The sequence below is a fragment of the Palaemon carinicauda genome, chromosome 40, assembly GCF_036898095.1.
Source record: "Palaemon carinicauda isolate YSFRI2023 chromosome 40, ASM3689809v2, whole genome shotgun sequence".
NCBI lineage: Eukaryota > Metazoa > Arthropoda > Malacostraca > Decapoda > Palaemonidae > Palaemon > Palaemon carinicauda.
In genome coordinates, this window is record NC_090764.1 from 4042741 (window position 1) to 4067101 (window position 24361).

At 43.4% G+C, this 24361-nt stretch overlaps 1 long non-coding RNA gene across 1 annotated transcript in view; it reads left to right on the top strand.

Annotated features, from left to right (window-relative positions):
- Positions 1-8833, top strand: part of LOC137631952 (uncharacterized) — a 79024-nt gene extending 70191 nt beyond the window's left edge. The window contains exons 3-4 of the long non-coding RNA XR_011041958.1: positions 6177-6330; positions 8486-8833. This is a non-coding gene — a long non-coding RNA (uncharacterized lncRNA). The remainder of the gene's footprint in view (positions 1-6176; positions 6331-8485) is intronic.
- The last annotated feature ends 15528 nt before the right edge of the window (positions 8834-24361 follow it).

Sequence of the window (24361 nt, forward strand, 5' to 3'; positions counted from 1 at the left end):
AGCGAGTCAGAACACGCGTTCTGGCAGGTCCTTGGATTGATAAGGGAGCTCAACAAAATCAAGCACCCGGAGACAGCCCCTCGTGAGGGGAAAGACCCCATGCTTGACGAGGTCTTTGGTGTCCAGAAGCCCCCCAAGACTAGTGCGGCTTTGCCCTGGTCTAAAGGGGTGAAAGGCGCCAGAGACAAGGTCAAAGCTCAGCTCTCCGGTCTGGCCTCATCAGGACATTCTTCTGCCGGGTTCAGACTCCTCCCTCCTCCTCTAGTCCAACAGAGGAGGTATTTCGAGACCGACGGGGAGTCTTGCATGTCTCTTCCACTCCATCATTCGGTGGAGGAACTAGCTAAGGGAACTTCTTTCGAGAAGCTCTCTACCCGACAGGTGAGTGACGTTTGCGGCGTCAGACCCAAAACCTGGAGAAAGTCGCTAAGAGGGCCATGCAGGCAACTTCGTGGCTTGATCTCTGGCTTGGGTCTCTGGGCATCCTATTGCGATCTGAGTATCTGTCCAAGGAGAGCAATAGGAAGGCTTTGGAGACCTTCCTTCCTCTCGGGCACTCGCTCTATTGAGTTTCTAGCCCACCAGATCACTAACCTGTGGGCTAACTTAATCCTCAAAAGACGCGATTCAGTGTCCGAGAGGTTCCATCCGAAGGTCCCCACTGCAGACGTCAACAGGCTCAGACACTCCTCTATTTTTGGAGGGGAGTTACTGGAGCCTCGTGACATGGAGCAGTCGGCTGAGAGGTGGAGGAGGTCGAACCAGGACACACTCCTCCAGAGGGCCCTGACATCTCGGCCCTATAAACCTCCAGCCCCTCCACAACAACGTCAACAGCAGCCTCGCAGGACACCTAAGTAGGCTCCGGCAGCTAAGGCAAGCGTGTCTAAGCCGCAGTCTTTCAGCCGAAAGACAAGAGACGCGGCAAGTCCTCTAAGGGAGGTAAAACTCCTAGAGGAAGCGGCAAAGGTCGCAAACACTTAATTTTTATGGTTTTAGTGGCAATCCCCCCGTGTGTCCACCTGTGGGGGGATGCCTAAGAAGTTGCGTGCAGAGGTGGCAGCAACTCGGGGCTGACCCTTGGACGGTCTGTGATCGGTCAAGGGTATCGCGTCCCGTTCACAACATCTCTACCTCCCCTGACAGCGAATCCAGTGCCGTTGAACTCCTATGCCTTGGGATCGGCAAAGGGGTTGGCCCTCCGGGCAGAAGTCGAGACCATGCTCAAGAAGGATGCTCTCCAGGAGGTCGACGACGGCTCCCCAGGCTTCTTCAGTCGACTCTTTCTTGTAAAGAAGGCGTCTGGAGGCTGGAGACCGGTCGTCGACCTCTCAGCACTGAACAAGTTTGTCATACAGACTCGGTTCAGTATGGAGACAGCGGACATGGTCAGGCCTGCAGTGAGACCACAAGACTTTATGTGCACTCTGGATTTGAAGGACGCGTACTTCCAGATCCCCATCCATCCGTCTTCCAGGAAGTACTTAAGATTCGGCCTAGACGGCAAGACCTACCAGTTCAAGGTGCTGTTTCGGTCTCTCCACGGCACCCCAGGTGTTCACCAAGGTGTTCACTCTGATCTCGTCGTGGGCTCACAGGAACGGCATCCGTCTCCTTCGTTATCTGGACGACTGGCTGATCCTGGCAGACTCGGAGTCGACCCTTCTGCGTCACCGAGACAGGCTTCTGGAAGTTTGCCAAGATCTAGGGATCTTGGTAAATCTCGAAGTCCTCTCTGCGCCCTACGAAGAAACTGGTATATCTAGGCATGAAACTAGACACGATTCTCCACAAAACCTTTCCATCAGACGAAAGGATAGCAAGGCTGAGGAAGGTAGCAGAACCTTTCCTCAGACGAGAAGAGCTTCCGGCCTAACTGTGGTTACGACTCTTAGGCCATCTATCAACTTTGGTCCGTCTTGTTCCAAACGGCCGCCTCAGGATGAGATCCCTTCAGTGGCGGCTGAAGTCGCGATGGAATCAGGGAAACGATTCCCCGGACTTCCTAGTTCCCATAGGACCTTCGGAACGGACGGACCTTCGATGGTGGCTGGACGACGAGATCCTACGGAAGGGAGCAGATCTCCTCGTCCTCCCCCCAGATTTGACTCTGTTTACGGACGTGTCAAATCTAGGGTGGGGGGCCCACATTCTGAACCAAAAACCTCAGGCCTTTGGTCAGAATCGGAAAGGTGCCTCCACATCAACCTGCTAGAATTGAAGGCCGTTTTTCTGGCTCTTTAACAGTTCCAACAAACCCTGGCAGGCCACTCCGTGGTGGTGATGAGCGACAACACCACGGTAGTGGCTTATATCAACAAGCAGGGAGGTACCTTCTCGCAACAGCTATCCCATCTTGCAGTAGAGATTCTGAGATGGTTCGAAACTCGCTCGATCTCACTGACAGCTCGCTTCATTCCTGGCAAGAGGAATGTCCTCGCCGACAGCCTCAGCAGGTCGACGCAGATAGCGAGTACCGAGTGGTCCTTGGACCCTCAGATAGCCAACAAAGTCCTGACTTTATGGGGCTCTCCGACTGTAGATCTGTTGGCGACAGCCTTGAATTTCAGGCTGCCCCTTTACTGCTCTCCAGTCCCGGACCCCAAGGCTTTCTGGCAGGATGCCTTTCAACACAGGTGGGACAACATGGACGGTTACGCCTTCCCACCTTTTTGTCTGATGAGAAGGGTGCTCAACAAGACCAACCTATCGGTCAACCTTTCCACGACTCTCATAGCTCCGCTATGGCATCATGCGGAATGGTTCCCAGATCTTCTGCAGCTCCTAACAGAACCCCCAAGAGAACTCCCTCCATGTCACGAGCTACTCAGACAACCACATTGCAACATCTTCCACAAGGCTGTAGCTTCGCTTCGGCTTCACGCCTGGAGACTATCCAGCGACTCCTCACGGAGAGAGGATTTTTTCAGCAGGTTGCGGACAGGATGTCTCGGCACCTGCGAGAATCCTCTGCCAGCGTCTACCAGGCGAAGTGGAAAGTCTTTTGTGGTTGGTGTCGTGGAAGGGGTTTCTCTCCGCTCGATGCCACTATTCCAGCAATAGCGGAGTTCCTTGTTTATCTTCGGGAGGAAATGCGCCTTTCGGTCTCGGCTGTGAAAGGCTATCGCTCAGCCTTAAGCTTAGCCTTCCGGCTGAAAGGAGTGGATATTTCCTCTTCGTTGGAACTTTCTCTACTCATATGCAACTACGAACTTACTTGCCCGCAGTCGGAAGTCAGACCCCCTCCTTGGAACGTGGTTCAAGTGCTCAGGGCTCTGAAAAGAGCTCCCTTTGAACCATTACGCCAGGCGTCTGATCGCCACCTAACGTGGAAGACGGCGTTCCTACTCGCGTTGGCCTCGGCCAAACGAGTAAGCGAACTTTATGGTCTCTCCTACGACGTTGCCCATTCAAGGGGATGGGGGGAGGTAACGTTCAGGTTCGTCCCTGAGTTCATTGCTAAGACTCAAAACCCTGGGGTGTCGGATCCAAGATTCGACTCCTTCAAGGTAACGAGTCTACGTTCTGTAACAAATGACCCAGACCATCTGTTACTGTGCCCAGTTGCGCTACCTCAAGAGAACGGCTGCAGCCCGTCCTTATGTGCAAGCTTTGTTTGTGAGCACAAGGAGGACAAAGAGGAGGGTCACCAAGAACTCCATCAATTCATGGATTCGCAAGGTGATAAGCAGCACCTTGAATCCAGACTCGCCTCCGTCACGTCGTCCCAGAGCTCATGACGTCAGGGGACGTTCACAGCCCACTACCTGCAGGACGTGACCCACAGGAACCTCAATACGTTTTCTATCGGTCCTGTGGTGGCTGCACAACAGCTGGTCTAACCTCAGGCTCCTTATTGGACAAGTAGCAGAAGGTTGAGGGCATTGTTACCCGGTTTTAGTCTGAGTGAATGAAAGAGTATGTCTGGCCCTCACTTCTTTCTTCATTCTCCCCTCTCTTGGGGATAGCAGCATCCAGGCCTATGCACAGCTGACCTCAACCTCTGCAGGTAAACCATGCTTCCTTGTGCTCCTAGTATTAGCTTTAATACTGTCACGTCCCCCATACCCTGACGAGGTGGTATTGGGTACGTCCTAGCCTAGAGTTCCACATAAGGAACTCCAGGTCAACTTCCTAGGACGAGTCATGTTTTCTCCTTCACACACATCCTAGTAGGCCGCACGATGGTCAAACATGACAACGTGCGAGGGTTAGGGACTCCCGTTCCTTGAGTTCTACAACTCGGAATTGGAGTCCCCGGGTAAAGCCGAAGCCAGAAGGCTGGGGACTTTCCGCCCTTCCTAAGGGTAAGTCACCCCATGTAAATAGCATGGTTTGTATTAGGTTACGGAACAAATGACAAATTTCGTAGATAATTTGTATTTTTCCTACCATACAAACCTTAGCTATTTACGCAAATGTTACCCGCCAGCCCTGACCCCCAAGTCAAGTCCTACCTTTAAGTGAATTGAGCTATTCAGTGTGTGAGGGGGGAAGGGGTAGCTAGCTACCCCTTCCCTACCCCCCGCTAATTAGCAAGGGGGTAGTTAACCCTCGTTTTAATTTAATGGCTCTTCATTTCAGCTCCGCCAAAATACCCCATGTAAATAGCTAAGGTTTGTATGGTAGGAAAAATACAAATTATCTACGAAATTTGTCATGTTTAACGTATGAGTCAAGAATGAAAAAATTAATCTTATAATGTTGAAAACCTTACAGAATTAGTCATCCAAATTTTTGGTTAAGTTAATCTTATTAACTTTTATGTAAGGTGAAATGTTGGAGGTGTAAATTTTACTGCCTGGCTGACTTGATAAATATTTAAATCTTTAATCTGAGACTTTAGTCGTGCTTTTATAGAATTTTTAAAATTTTTCTCCAGGTCATGAAACTGAATATAGTTGGATGATACCAGGTATGACTATTCATGCAATTATATACTTGAAATTTCCTGCACAGTAGTGCCAAGGGTGACTGCATTTTCTGGATATGAATTGGTTTGTTCTTAATGCGAAAATACTTGAAAATACTTTTAATACTTTCAATCAAGTGATAGTTTAGACTGGACCAGCGAGTTTCTTTTGCTGCAGCTATTGACAATTTCTGCTTTTTAATGTAGCTCTTCTTGCTGGAGATTTGCTGTTAAGTTGACCCCCATCCTATTTGTATTTGTAGGGAAAATTTTGTATAGGTCTCCCTTGTGGTTAGCGTAACCTGTGGTAGTCTTAAGTGAAAGGGTTTGTAGGTGGAAATACTGTATCGATGTTTTAACTTCTACCCCAGACCCTCTTTATCCTGTGGTTACTTTAAGTGAAATTAGGATGGTTTAAACAGCCCATTACATGGTTGTTACATAACGTTGTAAATTTATTAACAGTGAGGCTTTCAATAAAGCATCCACAAGGCCTTCTCTCGTAGTTTATTCCTCTGATGGAACAATGTTGTCGGCTCTTCTGGCCTGAACACCTTTATTTCTACTTGAAATAGAAGTAATCTAGGTCCTCTTTTATGCTGCTTCTCATACGAAGGTTATAAGGGAATTCCCTCTGGTCTCCTAGCAACCATGAATTTCTTTTTAGGAGTAGGAGACTAGACTACACTGAAAAGTACCCTTGGATTGGTAAACTTTGGCGCCCAGTAGTCGACTACCCTCGGATCTGAAATCAGTGCTGACACTGTAGGCCAGGTGAATGGGATTTGATGGTTAATACTATCATGTATGAAGGGAGGAAAAGACATCCTTATAACTCTGCATCAGAGTGAACTTAGAGAGGGAGTGGGGTGCAGGTCTGTTAAGGATTAAACTTAATCTGCTGGGCTCCAGAGCATTGAGCATGGCAGACTCCATTCATCTCCAGAGGAAAAAAAAAAGTGTTCCTGCTTGGGTAAGAAATTTTGCACAAGTATTTTGAATGGACTGATTTTGTACTTAGTGGGTGTGAATTGTCAGGCATATATAATTGCTAAATCTGCAATGAAATGCTTATTTATATTAAACATACCCAAAACTTGTTCAACAAATTTCTAGTTCTAGTTGTTTACTGACCTGTTCAAACTTCTAATTGTTTAGTGTTAAAATATCATTTCAGGTGACCTATGATTAAATGGCTAGCATTTTCCTTAATTTTGATTTAAAGTGAGCTTTAGAGTATATCTTCAATATTCATCTCTTCTAGGTAATTGGTTACGGAGATTTGACGGGAGCCTAAGTCTGCGTTAAAATGGAGAAGTTACAATGTAGAACCAGTCAACAGAGCAACTGGGTTGGTCATCAGTCCCTGATGGCAATTTGATTTGACATTATACATGGTTCTTCAGTGATTGGCACAGGTAAGACTAGGGACTTAAAAGTGAGGTAATTGAAAGTATGCTATATTTGGTACGAATTGTAGTATTTGGTTATTGTAAAATTATTGCATCTGCTCGAGAGTGCTTAAACTGTAGGTGTATTCAACAGTTTGATTTAAATGTTTTATGCTTTTTACACAACTTTTTTCCTAACTGCAAATCTAATAAAATTATCTTGGTCACATCAGAAGAGTACCAAGCTCTCATACACATCAGAAAAGTACCGAGCTCTCATAACTATAGTAGACTCGTTGCACCTTTACTACCGTGACTTCAGGTTACTGTTACAATGGCCACCCTGGTTAAAGCATGAACACTGTTTGGAAATATCCTTGTATGGGATGGCTGCTTTTTCAGCATAATGCAGCTCATTTCATACTACTGTACTGTCAAAAAATACATAGAGCATAGTGAAAACCACTACAATTACGGTAATATACTGTCCTTTTTCTACTTGAGTGGGATAATGACCAGATAAGTTGAAGGGTGGATGTTAGAACACAGGCAGTCCCAGGTCTGTAAGTGCCTGAAGCAGTTGCTGTGAACCAGTATGTGATCATTTGATGACTGACTTTGGTTCACTATTCTTTTGAAGAGTTGCCACACTAATGTAATCCTTTTTCTGAAGAAAAATGGCTTGTAACTGTAAAAGGTCAAACCTTTTAACTTAGTTCAATGTTCTCCAACAAGACACCTGTCATGTAATGTTATGTCATGAACCCAATATAATCGAAGATTAAAATTTAAAGTAGCTTAATATCTGATTTTCGTTTTGGAAGTTATTAGTAACTTATTCAGTTGGTAAATGGTTACTTGGTTCAGGACTCTCAAGTACAGTAATGTCCCCCGGTTTCAGGGTTCGTAAGTTTCCTGGGTTCATTCCCACTTGCGTATTCGAGTGGAAATGGACGTAGATTTACTGGTGAAGCATCTGTAGCAGAGTTGCGACCAAGAAGGTATCCCATCCACTGCAATGATATTTTTACCAAGCATTAAGAGTTTTTTATAATTCGAAATGACATTTGCATGGTTTGGAAGGAAATAGGAGAAATAAAGTTCTCCTTTGAGGTATAAAAATACCCCAAAATTGGGAGATTACATTGGTTTTTCCGTTGGTCACACTTGGATGAGACTCTATTCTCTGACTGGCCAATACCAGCCATATTGCAATCACTGTTTGGTACCCCTGACAGCGAGGCATGTTTACTGAATGCCCCCACTTTTAGCACTTTAAGAGATGGTATCTGAGGCTCGAGGTCGGGGCTTGTTCATCCTTGCTTTGCTAAGACTCTTGAGCAGACTGTTGTACTATACAATTGTTATTTTTAGATTTTAGAAGCAGGTCTTTTGAAATCTTGCTTTAGAAGGATGTTTATTTTTCTTTTAATTACAACAAAATATATAGGCATCAATGCAGTTAGATGTCAGGATTTCAAAACTGTTTCGTAAGGTTACCTGGTTCGTGGGTGGCAGGTTATGTTGCCCAGATCTTGGTTTGAGAGTAAGGTTACTTAGTTCAGGGCTTTTATTTGTTATGGTGACCTTTATTTTATTTTACTTTTAGTGAATAGAAAAGGGCCTTGGAATATAATGGTAACAAGGTGAGTTTCGGTTATATCTAGATATTTTCAATGAACAAAAGCAGGTAACAAAGAAAAAGGGGAGACACATCTCTCCCTGCCTAGAAGTAGACATAATTTGGGTCAGAGCTGCTTGCATTAGCCATTATAAGATCCTGATTCATTATAAGAAATGCATTGTGGATGTTTTATAAAGGTATAGCTGTTTTATTTGAAAAAAATTGGTAGGAAGAAGTCTTCTTTAGGAAGAGGCTGTTAAAAGTGGTATTGATTGGTATTGATTGGTATTGATAACTGAAAGGATAAAAATACCATTAGACCACTGGTACCAATGTCTAGTGGAAAGAGGCTTTTTTAAGGTGGAAAAAAATAGCATGGTATTGATGATTAAGGATAAAAATGGTAAAAATATTGCTAGTACTCCAACATAATACTAGATCTTTTGGAATTTTCAGTTAGAGAAACTTTTAAACAATTTGTTGGTAAGGATTTATTTGATTTTTTGTTCAATGTTCAAAAGTTTTTGTGCAAGTCGTTAAATGTTCTTTATTTTGCAGGTTGTAAACCTTCATAGGTCAACCTTCAATGGTGGATGAAGCAGAAGTCGTCTACTGGAAAATATCCAACATTACTACAATCAAGGTGGTTTAACAATGTATGCTTTTGTTTTTCTTTTTCTTCTAAATTTTGGAAGCCCTGTTTCTGGGATATATAGCCCAAATTCATAAATTCAATGCAAACTAAATTTGAGAGCAAAAGTTTATTGTAGTGATTTGAAATTCATTGAGTAATGTACTAAATATCATAACTTTAATTTCATAGGGAGTGATAAATTTTGTTCCATTTGCAGTTAAATTTGTTGACCACTGTTAATTTTCAATTAAAAGTTTACAATAAAACATTAACCTTGAGTTTAATAAACATCCTGTTGTATAAATCAACAACATTTAAAATTTTTGCAATTTTACAAAATGGTTATAGACAGCTGAAAAATGATTACTCGCCAGGCCTCATAGCAGTTATTCCTTGTCTACTAGTGTAGTTCTTAATGGAATGTTGTACTAAAATAAAATTGACCATGAGCATATTCTTTAAATATTGTGGTATTCTGTAGTCTTGCAGAAAGTTTGTTTAGTGCCCTCAGTTTTGCAAACCAAGTATGGAGTATCTGTGTAAACTTTCAAGAAGGAAAGTTTCTTATGGGCAAATTACTAACTTAGCTAGCTGTAATTCAGTTTAATTTAGCTACCAGAGTGGTCTGGAAGCATATTGTGATTCTGTATTAGAGCTACAGTGCCAATACCAGATTTATAAAATACCTTAGTGTAGTTTGGCGATACAGCCTAAATTATTAGTTTGAATTTTATGTATACTGTACTGAATCAAATTTTATTTTGCGTTGTATGTATACTATACAGTATACAGCTAAGTATAAAGTTGGCTTGTTACTAGAATTCTTTATCAACAAAATTTGGTTGTCGGTAGCCTGTTGGTTTTTACTGAAAAGTAAGGCTTGAAGAACCCTATTTCTTGATGTTTCACTCTTACTAATTTTGGATTGCGCATATGGGGGGTGTATTCTCCCAAAAAAATTTGACCTGTATCTTGGTGAAAGCAGTTGTATGATAATCTTCGCAGAGAGTTCATGGGCATTTTCCCTGTATCTTTATGAAAGCAGTTGTTTGATTATCTTAGCAGAGAGAACACGTCAGTTCAATTCCAGATAGAGGAAGTGGTGAAATATCAGGGGGGGGGGGGGTACCTGGATAACTCCTCCACCCTTCGAACAACTAGTGGTTGGGGGGTTGCTAACCATCTTCATGGCTAATAATCCATCTCTGTCAAAATTTAATCACTATTAAATAGCTTTAGGTTTGTACTTTAGGAAAAATACAAATGGCTGCCAAATTTGTCTTTTTTTAATTGGGAGCTGTAGAGCTACATAAGCCTATTCCTGAATCCAAATGGTTATTTTGCTGGTGCAATCTTTCTGGTTCTAAATTAGTCGATAAAAAGAAAATTGGGCTCTATATCCCATAATATTTTCTAATATTTATTTGGTCTATAACAAGGCATTATAATCTTGGAAATTCTTACAGGAAATACAACTTGACTGTTAAATGCCCCAGTAAAGATGAAAGAGTGAGACCTTCAAGATGTTTAAGGTAGACCTTGGGTTGGTAGCAGGAAGCTAGACTGTTCCTCTTAAACTCTCTGAACGTAACATGGAACTTGTGAAGGTATTTTAAGGATTTTTCCTTGTTTGTAGCTTGCTTATAGCTTGTTTATTAGTTCTATTACCAGAGGTGGCATAATTTATGCTTTAATGTTCTGTTCTGAATTAAATCAGTTTGTAAATGAACCAGGATGGGTAAGGAAAATAATTCCTTAGGGGAATGTTGTAACACATGCAAGTCTCTTATGTAATGGAGTTGAAGATCTTGGTGGTTAGTAGTAGGCAATGATAGGTTTTTCTTACTCATGAATAAGGACAGGCCAGAATAGTATTTCAGATCGCTGAAACTCTTATAAATTTACCTAGTAGCCATAGCAGGTGAAGACAGCCCCCACAAACCCCCTTCTCTGAATGTTGCCCGAATGATTAAATCTCAGAGGTATGGTGTTTGGAACTGCTTGTTTGCTTCCTTTTATGAAATATCCATTAAGGATCAGTAGCAAGATTTGATTCCTTTGTAATTGGTCTTTGAATATCATTGAAGAAGGTATGGTATGTCTTAATATTGCAACAGCGTTAAGAGCCACTTGCCAATCCTTTATCTATCTTGGGCATTTTCTGATTAGGAAGTCCAGAAATTACCATAACATGGGCAGGTTTGATCAAGTTTTAGTTTGATTAATCACAATCCTATTTTAAGTACTTAAATGGCTGACTTTCTAAAGGCTTAAAGAAATAACTAATTCCCTATAGGCAAGCTGATCAGGTCGAGGTTTTTTTAGTTGGTGTTTGGTATTACAAATTTCCTTTTCTGGGGGGCCTGTGACGGCCGGTGAGAAAGGTCCTTCCTTATACCTTTCCTAATATAAATCTTCCAAATATACTAGAGAAAGATAAAAGCATGGAATGCAGAGGTTACAACCCTCGCGCGAACACCTTGTAGGTGTCGTGTATTAAACAAAGGCGTGTGTAAACCACTATTCACAGGTTATCTTCCATTTAGATAATCCCTTCATCAATGGGGAGGGCCGTGACAGGCCCTAGATAACATGGTTGAACTCCCCAACGACACCTACCACGCGCGCCCTCTAGGACATCCTTCTTTAATTGGACTTGAAGCAAGCATAGTATTTTTGGGCACAGTGTTTTTTCGAAGAATTTCTCGTTATTTCAACATGACTGACGTTGTTACTTCACCCTTACCAATGTTAAGTACCATAGTTTGTTTTGGCAGCTTTTGACAGTACCGGGCATTTGTTCTATTTCCATTATGGTGGTTTTTAGTTTTGGAAGCGATTGTCCTGCCGAGATATCGGCAGCCATTTTGGGTATGTTCGCTTCGGTAAATTTTCTAGTTAATTTTGCCCATCTGGTACTCTGTCAGATAGGTTATATCACTTACGTTTTATGGCCTTTTATGTTATCATTAATTATTATTAATTTTTACTATGGTATTTATTTGCTTGCAAGTCCAATTTGGACCTACGAAGAATAGCGATTTAAGATAGCGTTTTAAAGCATAGTAACGATTTAAAGCTTAGCGATTTAGTCTGTTAATTTGTACCCTCCTGGAGGGTTCGTTTTAGACTATATCCTTGTTTTTTTTTTTTGTTACGTTGTCGTTATTCTTCGTTATTACTATTACTAAGAAAAGCAATCAATTTTATTAATTTTCTTATTCGTGTGATGTTAATTTTTAATATGTAACCTTGAGAGCGAAAGCATAGAGTGCTCGTTTCCTGTTCTACAGGTATGAGTTATCCTTTCTCTCGTTTTCTTTGAGTAAGAGAGGTGAATTTCCCGTTCTCCGTTTTTATACGATCACGGGTTATTCAGGCCTCTTCTCAGTATCAGAATTGATGATAGTACGTTTAATATTATAAACGATTTATTGATGTGGTTACTGTTAATATAGCTAACACTATTATTAGGTACGATAGTGTATGAGTCATTAATTGGGGTCGTTTTATACCGACACCCTTAGCTCCGCCTTGAGTTATGCTTGGCTCCGCCTTGAGTTATGCTCCGCTATAATGGATACTCATTGGGTGAGAACTAGTTATCGTTCCGGAGCAGATTTTTGGAGTGCAACGGTGAAATCCGGCACTCGGACTCCGGCTGAAGCCTTTTACACACGAACCTTTGTCATGTTTGATCACAATTACACAGTTAAGGCCCCCGTTTTCATCGTATCTCCGGCTTCACTGGAGATAACTCATTCATTGAGGATAATGTTATCGTACCGGAGACGGTCACGATTTCACGATGACGGGCCTTTGCTACCGGACCTCCGGTAAAAACAGAGATCAAGCAGGAGTCCAGAACCGGAGTTAACAGTGTGATATCGATGAAGTTTAGAGATTCATGCTATGTGGTTACTGGTTTTCTATTATAATTTCTTATTTTATTAAGGTGTTAGCTACTACCATACTCACACATTAATTAAGATTTAAGTGTTTCTGATTCATAAGTCAATGACAAGAATCTCAAGGAACATCCAGACTTATGTCTTCTTTCTTTTTACAGAAAGTCCGCTGCACTGCCAGGGGCTGCTCCGCTGCCTTTACTGATCCCATGGGCCATGATCTATGCCGGGCCCATGCCCATTGCGCCATATCCTTCTCTCGGGAACCGGGACAAGCCCCCTATACGATATGGTTTCCGGAGGCATGCATGCTCTGCTATGGGCTGTCAGCCCTACTCCTGAGCGAGGAGGTAAGTTGGTTCTAGTGTCCCTGTTAATATTCTTTGCGAAGAATTAATTGCTCTTTGTATATTGACTTCAGTTTTGACTTCATCATTAATTCCCTCTCCTCTTTCAGGCTGATGATGAATCTCTCAGGGAGGCGAGAGCTACTCTCCGGCCTTGGGTGTCAGGGTTTGGGAGGAATGCGCCTGCTGGCGCACCCTATCTTCTTGATGGAGACATGGCTTCTCGCCTATTCCCAGGCTCTACTACTGCAGCAGTTCCACCGGAGACAGCGGCCCCGTTAATTGAAGTGATTAGAGAAACCATTCTAACTGAGGAAGAGGTTTTAGTGACGGAGGCCGAGCCCTACCTAGGTCTGGACGAGGAACCCATGGATGAGCAGGTAGGTGGTGTTGAGTTGGTGGACCCCCTTTCACCCCACACTCCTTCCTCTTCTACTTCCTTTCACGGCTTTGATAAACCTACGGCTTCTCCTCTAGGTTCCTCCATTCCTGTACGACCCAAGGTGAAGCCACTACGTACCTTTAAGCCTTCAGCTTTGCCATTATCAGTGTCACCGGTTCCGGGACCCTCAAAGGATCCTGATGTTCATATTGCTATACCTAAAACCGTGACTCCTAAGAAGTCAAAGTCTACTAAGTCCAGGGCTTCGTTAGAGGATCAAGCTCGGGAGCCCCCTTTATCCGCCGCCATGGTCAGGGATATTGTGAAAGAGCAGATACAACAATATCTTCAACAGTCTAGGGCAGACCGAGGAGCTATGACGGAGCTCAAAGATATGGTGGCAAGTCTCATCCGTTCCGGAACTCAGATGCCCCCTCCTTCAGCCCCGGACGCATCGAAGTTACCTCCCTTCGAGAAAAACAACCCTTGGAGGTTTGCCTTACATGCTCCATATATTGATGGTGCCATAACTCTGGAGGGCATAGGCACCCGTCCTCTAGAGGACTTAGAATTTTACCCTCCGGGACTAGAATTCCCATTCAACGGCTTCGTCCGATTGAAAGAACATGCCTTGGTTAGGTTAGACAAGGTACCGAAGGAAACGGTAATATTCCCTAAAGAGCAGGCCCAATCTTTCTGGGCCAGGACGTTGTCAGACTGGGGTTGCACTAATTCCAACCTCACCCCACACAAAGGAGCCTACACCATATTTACAGCTTCTCCAGGTATTACCTTGCCTATTACAGATAAAGTGGCAGCTCTTACTTTTCAGGCTATCAAAGAAGGTTCTGCCATGCCAGCTCTTAAAGAGACCGATCCCACCTCCATGCTCATTCCGAGTACCGTTACTATCTGGGATGATGCCCCCGCTACTTTCACAGTAGGGAAGTTAGACCCAGACTGTGCCTCTAATCTGTTCTCCGAGAAGCTTCCTAAATTACCAGATATTCTTCTCAAGACTGAGTTTGAGGCACGGAATAGGTTGGCTAGGTCTCTCCACTCCATTACCTCCGTGGAGTCCCTAACCTCACTTTACCCGACAGAGACCATGTTCCGGGTATTCACAAAGAACCTGTCTCTGTCCTTCCAAATCGACTTACACGAGTTTTGTTCGGCTCGGGTTAGTTGCAGGAAGCACGTTCTTTCTGAGGCCACGATCAGGCATGAACCGAATAGGCTGATAGCTTCCCCCTGCTGGGGTAAGAACCTTTTTCCTCAGGAGGAGGTGAACAAGGTACTACAAGACGCTGCGAGAGCAAATCAAAATTTGCAAGTGAGGTGGGGCCTCACTGCCAAAAAGAGGGTTGAAGGGCAAAAACAAAACTTCTTCAGGAAGAAACAGAGGTTTGCCCCTTACAAGACGAGCCGAGGTCACTACCAACAATCGTCGATTGCCCACTCGTCTTCAGTCTCCCACTGCTTCGTCTCCTCTACAGCCGAAACACCCTCAACAGGTGGTCTACCTCACTGCTCCCCCAGGTACCCAACCCAACCCCGTTTGGATGCCCTCACCCGCATACATCCCTAGCTACGGACCCTCAGGTCCCTTTCGTGGACACCAGAGAGGTAGCTACAGAGCTAGAGGACAGTTCCGTCAACGAGGCGGACCTAGGACAAGGGGTTCTCGAGGAGGGAAAGAACCTAGATTCACTCCCTCGCAATGATATAGTTCCGGTAGGGGGGAGACTTTACCACTTTCGAGACCGTTGGACCTTCAGTCCGTGGGCTCACAGCATAGTCTCCAAAGGCTTGGGGTGGAAATGGTCACAAGGTTCCCCTCCTCCACCAGTGACCTTCTTCCAGAGACCCACATCCATTCTGAGAGAGTACACCACCGAGTTACTACAGAAAAAAGCAATCAAACGGGTTCGATCGCTGAAGTTCCAAGGCCGCCTGTTCACAGTTCCGAAGAAAGGCTCGTCGGCATTGAGAGTGGTCCTGGACTTGTCAAAGCTAAATTCTTACATCCTCTGCGACAAGTTCCGGATGTTGACCATCTCTCAGGTACGTACCCTGCTTCCCCGTGGGGCCGTCACCACCTCTATCGATCTTACCGACGCCTATTATCACGTACCAATAGCTCGAAACTTCTCTCCTTACCTAGGTTTCCGTCTAGGCAGGAAAGCCTTTGCATTCAAAGTCATGCCCTTCGGCCTCAACATTGCACCCAGGATATTCACGAAACTGGGAGAGACGGTGCTAGAACAACTCAGGAACCAAGGGATTCAGATCGTTGCTTATCTGGACGATTGGCTTATTTGGGCTCGGTCAGCCCTGGAGTGCAACAGAGCTACGAAGAAAGTACTTCGTTTTCTCGCCAACCTGGGATTTCGGGTCAATCTCCAAAAATCCCGCCTACTTCCATCAGACCGCTTCGAATGGTTAGGCATACAGTGGGACCTTGCACGGCACAAGCTGGTTCTACCTCCCAAAAAGGTAAGAGAAATAGCTTCCAAGGTCAAGAATTTTCTAAAACACAGGCAGGTGTCCAGAAGAGCCTTAGAAAGAATCCTCGGCCTTCTGCAATTCGCCTCGGTAACAGATCGCCTATTGAAAGCCAAACTCAAAGACATCAATCGAGTTTGGAGAAAGAGAGCCACAGTACCTTTAAGAGACAAGGTCTCGAAAATCCCCTCTGTCTTGAAAATGAGATTACAGCCATGGTCCGAATCGAAGAACCTTTCCAAATCGGTTCCTCTTCAATTCCCACCCCCACAAGTGACAATTCATACAGACGCGTCTCTGAGTGGATGGGGGGGTTACTACGAACGTCAGATGTTTCAGGGCTCTTGGTCACCCGCCATGAAACACTTCCACATCAATGTTCTCGAAGCCATGGCAGTGTTCTTGACCCTGAAGAGGCTCTCTCCTCCGAGGTCGACCCACATCAGAGTAGTGTCAGACAGCACAGCCGTAGTACACTGCATCAACAGAGGAGGATCCAAGTCGCCCAACCTGAATCAGATCCTGGTCACTATCTTCACCTTGGCAGCAGAAAAGAACTGGTTCCTGTCAGCAACCCACCTAGCGGGAGTCCAGAATGTGATAGCGGACTCACTATCCAGGATGAAACCACTGGAATCAGAATGGTCTCTGGACATAATTTCATTCCAGTGGATACTCAGGCTGGTTCCGGGCCTTCAGGTAGATCTATTCGCAACTCAGATGAATCACAAACTTCCTTGTTATGTGACACCAAACATGGACCCTCAGGCTTATGCCATAGACGCATTAACCCTGGATTGGAACCATTGGAGGAAGATTTACCTATTTCCACCAGTGAATCTTCTAATGAAAGTATTGCACAAACTACGCTCCTTCCGGGGGACAGTGGCCTTAGTAGCACCTCACTGGCCAAAGAGCAGTTGGTTTCCTCTCCTCCTCGAGCTGAAACTCCGACCCTTCCGGATTCCATTCCCCAAACTAACCCAAGTAATTCAAACACAGACTGTGTCAGATTCCTCAAGGATAGCCAAAACCCTAACTTTGTGGACTTCATGAAGTTTGCAGCTCATAAAGACGCAAACATTGACCCGGAAAACGTTCTCTTCATCGAAGCGGACAAAAGGGACTCGACAATTCGTCAATATGATTCGGCTGTTAAGAAATTAGCAGGTTTCTTAAAGAATTCAGACCACACTCGTATGACTCCGAATTTAGCCATCTCGTTCTTTAGGTTCTTATTTGACAAGGGCTTGGCAGCTAGCACTATAACTACCATCAAGTCAGCTTTGAAGAAGATATTCCTGGTTGGGTTTAACATTAATCTAGCTGATTCCTATTTCTCATCTATTCCAAAAGCATGTGCTAGGCTTCGGCCGTTGGTTCGGCCACAAAAAGTCTCTTGGTCTCTGAACAATGTCCTCAAACTCGCGTCGGACACTGACAACGAGTCCTGCTCTTATATCACTCTGCTTAGGAAGACGTTATTTCTATCAGCTATGGCCTCAGGTGCTAGAATCTCAGAACTAGCAGCGCTCTCACGTAACCCGGAAAACATAGATTTCCTCCCTACAGGCGAAGTACTGCTTACCCCAGACAGAGCTTTCCTAGCAAAAAATGAGGACCCGCAAAATAGGTGGTCCCCTTGGAAGATCATCTCTCTTCCCCAGGATCCTTCGCTGTGTCCAGTCACTACTCTCAGGACCTTTTTAGCTAGATCTGCCACCCGCTCGTCTGGCCCCTTATTTATCAGGGAACAAGGTGGTACTTTGACCATTCAAGGTATCAGACAACAAATCCTCTACTTCATTAAACATGCTAACCCGGAATCATTTCCCCATGCTCATGATATACGGTCAATAGCTACCTCTATCAATTACTTCCAGAACATGGACTTTGATGACCTTAAAAAATACACGGGTTGGAAATCTCCTATGGTTTTCAAACGCCACTATCTAAAGAACTTACAGGCCCTTAAATACCCTACGGTTGCAGCGGGGAGTCTTATCTCCCCCCATTAATCTCTGATTATTTCTTTATTCCATCTCTTCTCTCCTCCCTCCTGACCACCTCTCACACCACGTCGCCACTCTCCTGGGTGGTTCGTTAGCCCTAAGTTATTTTGCCATGTTTAATTGTTATGATTTAACTGTTATTGTAATTATCATTCCTGTAAAGTTTAGATATGCTTAGACATGTAAGGTTGATTCCTTTCACGACGGGACACTCAGGTGATCCCTGGTCCTCATATTATTTTAGCATTACATCCCCTATGCCTATGGCTAGTTTATGATTTATGTTTACTTACAGTATTATATTATTGCCTTACATGGTGTTTGTTTTCTCCTTATTATGTTATTAATTTATTGGGCTTGGAAGGCATTCTCTGGTACATTCTCACCGGCCGTCACAGGCCCCCCAGAAAAGGGATTTTGACGAAGGAAAAATCTATTTCTGGGAAGAGGCCTGTGACGCCCGGTGAAACCCTTCCCGGTTATTTGATACGGACCCCACCCCTCTTTTTCCTTGCCAAGCCATATGTTCTTGCAGAAGGATGTCCTTGAGGGCGCGCATGGTAGGTGTCGTTGGGGAGTTCAACCATGTTATCTAGGGCCTGTCACGGCCCTCCCCATTGATGAAGGGATTATCTAAATGGAAGACAACCTGTGAATAGTGGTTTACACACGCCTTTGTTTAATACACGACACCTACAAGGTGTTCGCGCGAGGGTTGTAACCTCTGCATTCCATGCTTTTATCTTTCTCTAGTATATTTGGAAGATTTATATTAGGAAAGGTATAAGGAAGGACCTTTCTCACCGGGCGTCACAGGCCTCTTCCCAGAAATAGATTTTTCCTTCGTCAAAATCCCTTTATTTTAGGATCTTAGTGACTTTGTATGAGCGCAAAAACTACCTTCATCAATGTTGATATAATGCTGTGAATTATAGCCTAAGAAAAGTTCTTTTACTGGCACTGTTTATTTTTGTGGTAGTTTTACTGAATATTTTAATGTAACTTTTGCCTATAAAGTATCTCTATTTAGACATATTTAGACATGAAGAGAAATACGGCATAAAATCGGTCATTTTATTAAGTATCAGCAATTTAATACAATAGGCATGTAAATGTAGCATTTGCAGCAATCAGACTATTGCTACATGAATGCTGTTTTGTGGAGTTTAAATTAAAATTTGTAAAACTGTTAAGTCTGATTTGTCTTGTTACCACTAGTTGATTTCATCTTTTATATTACTAGTTGGTTTCATCTTGTATATTAATAGTTGGTTTCATATTACTAGTTGGTTTAATCTGAAAATTCATTGCTGATTTTGGCAATTTTTATCAGCCTGGTATCATGCACACTAAGGCTCGTGGTACTCTTATCGACAACATGTCCAGATCTTGGTAGAACTGAATTCTCTATGCTGCTGTTGATCCCTTGAACACTGTAGACTGTGAACTTATATCATCCAGTTAGACCCACAGGGGTAGGGATGTCTAGCGTGTCATTGTAAGATGAAGTCTCATACCTTTGCTTTCCATGAAGCCAGTTTTCCATTTTGAGTAAGGGATACTTCACGGGACAAGTTTTGCCACTGGTACAATTCTAGTTGCTGCCAGCTGTATCTGCAATTTCTCCAGTGTCCTAAGCTCCTTTTGTGTTTCCGTAGGCTCTTATACACACAATTGTTTAAACCATTTATTGCTGCACTACTGCCACTGCTGACAAACGAGTAATGGTCTGCAAGCAGCTTACACATGTTTTTGGGATACTTGAATGATGGTTTTCTTGTTAATTCCAAATAGAAATGATACTGCACGTATTTAAGCCTCCAAGTACAGTACATACTGTATATTTATGGTAGTGCTTTACAAAGCTAATTTCTTACCGTGGTAATTAAGCGATATATAAGAATAGTGTCTTTGGTAGAGAGTTCTGGTCACCCTCTTATTTCCATCCTAACCTAAAAAACTGCTTTAATCTTAACAAGAAAGCAAGCAATAATACCTATACTGTAAGAGTATGTCAGTTTGTGGATAGATTTTAGACCATTTACTACTGTACTTAGATAACAGCCATAGTTATGCATTTAGAAAGAAGTGCAGAGAAACTGCCACCTCCCTGAAATAGTGAATGGTTTGGCGAGTTAGATAGGTGTGACGATTTGAAGTTTGCTTCAAGTGACGAACTTCGTCAACTGAGCCTTGTTTTCTGAGGTGACCATGAAATTCTTTTGTCTTGCTTTGGCCTATTAGATGCTACTTAAAAGATGTGATTGGAACCTGATCCCTTCCATTTTGTCTGCTCATCATATTTAGGAAGCATATTATCATCCCTGTCCGGCGTCAATGACCTTAGATGTCAGGATGCTTGAAAACTTTAAATCAATCAATCAATTATCATCCCTGTCAGATACATGCTCCTCTACAGAAGTGTTATATAACCACCATACATTGCCTAACAAAGCTAGACAAATATCATGAAAGATAGCTTAGCCATAGCATCAATTTTGTATACAGATAAATTACTGACTTGGGGAGCGGAGGAACTTCTCTGGTATCCACATAATCATTAAAGTGCAGGTGGTCAGCTTTGGTAGCCAATTGTTGACTTCCATCATCTTTGATAAGTGATGGAGGCACTGAAGTAACTGGAAAATTGAGTAGCATGGCCAAATTACGTTCCGGATGAACCCGTGACAAGCTGAAAGCCCTTTGATAAACCAGCAATGGTGAAATGGCAAGCTACCTTCACCTTGGTGATTTTTCTCATGTTCTTAAAGGTTTTCAGCCCTGATTTTGTTGTAGGGTCATAATCTTCACATGGCCAGCATTCTCTCTTTATGAACTTTTAAGTCATATCCTGGCCATTGTTTGTAATAAAAAAAAATTTCACTTTGTTTGCATGTAAGACTACCTATGGTTATCAAAATATTAGGTTGTCTACAGCAAAACCTTTTATGAAGAATTTATAGGAATAATCTGCTTGCCTTCTCTGGTAGTACCAAGGGATGACAATGTTACAATTTGGTCATGAACATTGAAAGAATATTTACTTAACAAAATCTAGAAAAGCTGATACCACCAAACATATGAACCCCTAAAACTGCCACTGCCATTGCCGTAAAAGGTTTGAACAATCAAAGTATTTTATGGTACCTTTTTACTTTCTCCTGATGTGGCCTCCTTGGGTTTGTCTGTTTATGATTTCAGGGTGTTCTGCCTGTCTAAGAATTGTGCAGACTGTTGGTTTTAGATTTTCTTAGATAAATTGACTGATCTTTTAGCTCCTATGTTTATTTTATGAATTTATCAAGAGGTTCTTTTTCCATAAAACAAATAGAATAGCGCCAACGTTATCCCTGCGTGTCGTAAGAGGCGACTAAAAGGGACGGGACGAGGGGGCTGGGAACCCCCTCTCCTGTATAAAAAATCCTGTGAGACAGCAACAAAGAGATGGAGCTGGGAGGAGAGTGACTGCTCCCCGCACTCTAGTTTTGGGGTGTTTGAATGTGCGTGGATGTAGTACGATAGAGAGTAAAAGATGTGAGATTGGAAGTATGTTTAGAAGTAGAAGGATGGATGTATTGGCCTTGTGTGAGACAAAGATGAAAGGAAAGGGTTAAGTGATGTTTGGTGAAATGTCTGGTAGAGTGTCTGGGATTGAAAGGGGAAGAGCGAGAGAAGGTGTGGCTTTATTGCTGAGTGAATGGATGACAGGTAAAGTAGTGGAATGGAAGGAGATATCATCTAGGTTAATGTGGGTAAGGGTTAGGTTGGGTAGGGAATGTTGGGCGTTTGTCAGTGCGTATGGGCCAGGTAGTGAGAAAAGTGAAGAACGGAATGAGTTCTGAATTAACTAGGTGTGTAGAAGGACTGGGTAGAAGGAATTATGTAGTTATGGGTGACTTAAATGCTAGAGTGGGCGCTGGAGAGGTAGGTGTCATTGGGAAGTATGGCGTACCAGGTGAAAATGAGAGTGGTGAGAGAGTGGTAGATATGTGTTGAACAAGAGATGGTAATAAGTGCTAGCTTTTTTAAAAAGAAAGATAAAAATAAGTATACATGGGTAAGAGTGGCAAATGGAATAGTAGTAGAAAGGGCATTAATGGATTATGTGTTGATAACTAAAAGAATGTTTGGAAGATTGAAAGACGTGCACGTGTTTAGGGGTATGGCTAACGGTATGTCTGATCACTTTTTGGTGGAAGGAAAATTAGTTGTAGCAAAAGAGTGGGGGAATAGAGTAGGTGGATGTAAAAGGGAGCCAGTGAGGGTTGAAGAGCTAATAAAACCGGGGGTAAAAAGTAAATATCAGGAAAGGTTGAAAATGGCATATGACGAGGTGAGAGTAAGAGAAACTGGTCATTTAGAGGAGGAGTGGAAGTTAGCAAAAGAAAATTTTGTTGGGATTGCAAGTGATGTATGTGGCAAGAAGGTTGTTGGAGGCAGCATGAGGAAGGGCAGTGAATGGTGGAATGAAGGAGTGAAGATAAAAGTGGAAGAGAAAAAGAGGGCTTTTGAAGAATGGCTGCAGAGTAATAGTATAGAGAAGTATGAAAAATATAGAGAGCAAAAGGTGGAAGTAAAGCGCAAGGTACGCGAGGCAAAGAGGGCAGCTGACCTGAGGTGGGGTCAGGGACTGGGTCAGTCATATGAAGAGAATAAGTAGTAGTTTTGGAAAGAAGTGAAGAGAGTAAGGAAGGCCGGCGCAAGAATTGAAGAGACAGTGAAAGATGGAAATGGAAGGTTGTTGAAAGGAGAGGAGGCAAGGAAAAGGTGGGCGGAATATTTTGAAAGTTTGCTGAATGTTGAGGATGATAGGGAGGCAGATATAATTGCTGTTTCAGGTGTTGAGGTGCTAGTGATGGGAGATGAGAATGAGAGAGAGATAACAATAGAGGAAGTGAGGAGAACACTAGATGAAACGAGAGTAGGAAAAGCATCTGGTATGGATGGTGTGAAAGCTGAGATGTTGAAGGAAGGGGGTGTGACTGTACTTGAATGGTTGGTGAGATTGTTTAATGTGTGTTTTGTGTTGTCAATGGTACCAGTAGATTGGGTCTGTGCATGTATTGTACCACTATATAAGGGTAAGGGAGATGTGCATGAGTGTTGTAATTCAAGAGGTATTAGTTTGTTGAGTGTAGTTGGAAAAGTGTATGGTAGAGTACTGATTAATAGGATTAAGGATAAAACAGAGAATGCAATCTTGGAAGTACAGGGTGGTTTTAGAAGAGGTAGGGGTTGTATGAATCAGATTTTTACAGTTAGGCAGATATGCGAGAAATATTTAGCAAAAGGTAAGGAGGTGTATGTTGCGTTTATGGATCTGGAGAAAGCATATGATAGAGTTGATAGGGAAGCAATGTGGAATGTGATGAGGTTATATGGAGTTGGTGGAAGGCTGTTGCAAGCAGTGAAAAGTTTCTACAAAGGTAGTAAAGCATGTGTTAGAATAGGAAATGAAGTGAGCGATTGGTTTCCGGTGAGAGTGGGGCTGAGACAGGGATGTGTGATGTCGCCGTGGTTGTTTAACTTGTATGTTGATGGAGTGGTGAGAGAGGTGAATGCTCGAGTGCTTGGACGAGGATTAAAACTGGTAGGCGAGAATGATCATGAATGGGAGGAAAATCAGTTGTTGTTTGCGGATGATACTGTACTGGTAGCAGACACAGAAGAGAAGCTTGACCGACTAGTGACAGAATTTGGAAGGGTGTGTGAGAGAAGGAAGTTGAGAGTTAATGTGGGTAAGAGTAAGGTTATGAGATGTACGAGAAGGGAAGGTGGTGTAAGGTTGAATGTCATGTTGAATGGAGAGTTACTTGAGGAGGTGGATCAGTTTAAGTACTTGGGGTCTGTTGTTGCAGCAAATGGTGGAGTGGAAGCAGATGTACGTCAGAGAGAGAATGAAGGTTGCAAAGTGTTGGGAGCAGTTAAGGGAGTAGTAAAAAATAGAGGGTTGGGCATGAATGTAAAGAGAGTTCTATATGAGAAAGTGATTGTACCAACTGTGATGTATGGATCGGAGTTGTGGGGAATGAATGTGATGGAGAGACAGAAATTGAATGTGTTTGAGATAAAGTGTCTGAGGAGTATGGCTGGTGTATCTCGAGTAGATAGGGTTAGGAACGAAGTGGTGAGGGTGAGAACGGGTGTAAGAAATGAGTTAGCGGCTAGAGTGGATATGAATGTGTTGAGGTGGTTTGGCCATGTTGAGAGAATGGAAAATGGCTGTCTGCTAAAGAAGGTGATGAATGCAAGAGTTGATGGGAGAAGTACAAGAGGAAGGCCAAGGTTTGGGTGGATGGATGGTGTGAAGAAAGCTCTGGGTGATAGGAGGATAGATGTGAGAGAGGCAAGAGAGCGTGCTAGAAATAGGAATGAATGGCAAGCGATTGTGACGCAGTTCCGGTAGGCCCTGCTGCTTCCTCCGGTGCCTTAGATGACCGCGGAGGTAGCAGCAGTAGGGGACTCAGCAGTATGAAGCTTCATCTGTGGTGGAAATGTGGGAGGTTGGGCTGTGGCACCCTAGCAGTACCAGCTGAACTCGGCTGAGTCCCTGGTTAGGCTGGAGGAATGTAGAGAGTAGAGTTCCCCTTTTTTGTTTTGTTTCTTGTTGTTGTCGGCTACCCCCCAAAATTGGGGGAAGTGCCTT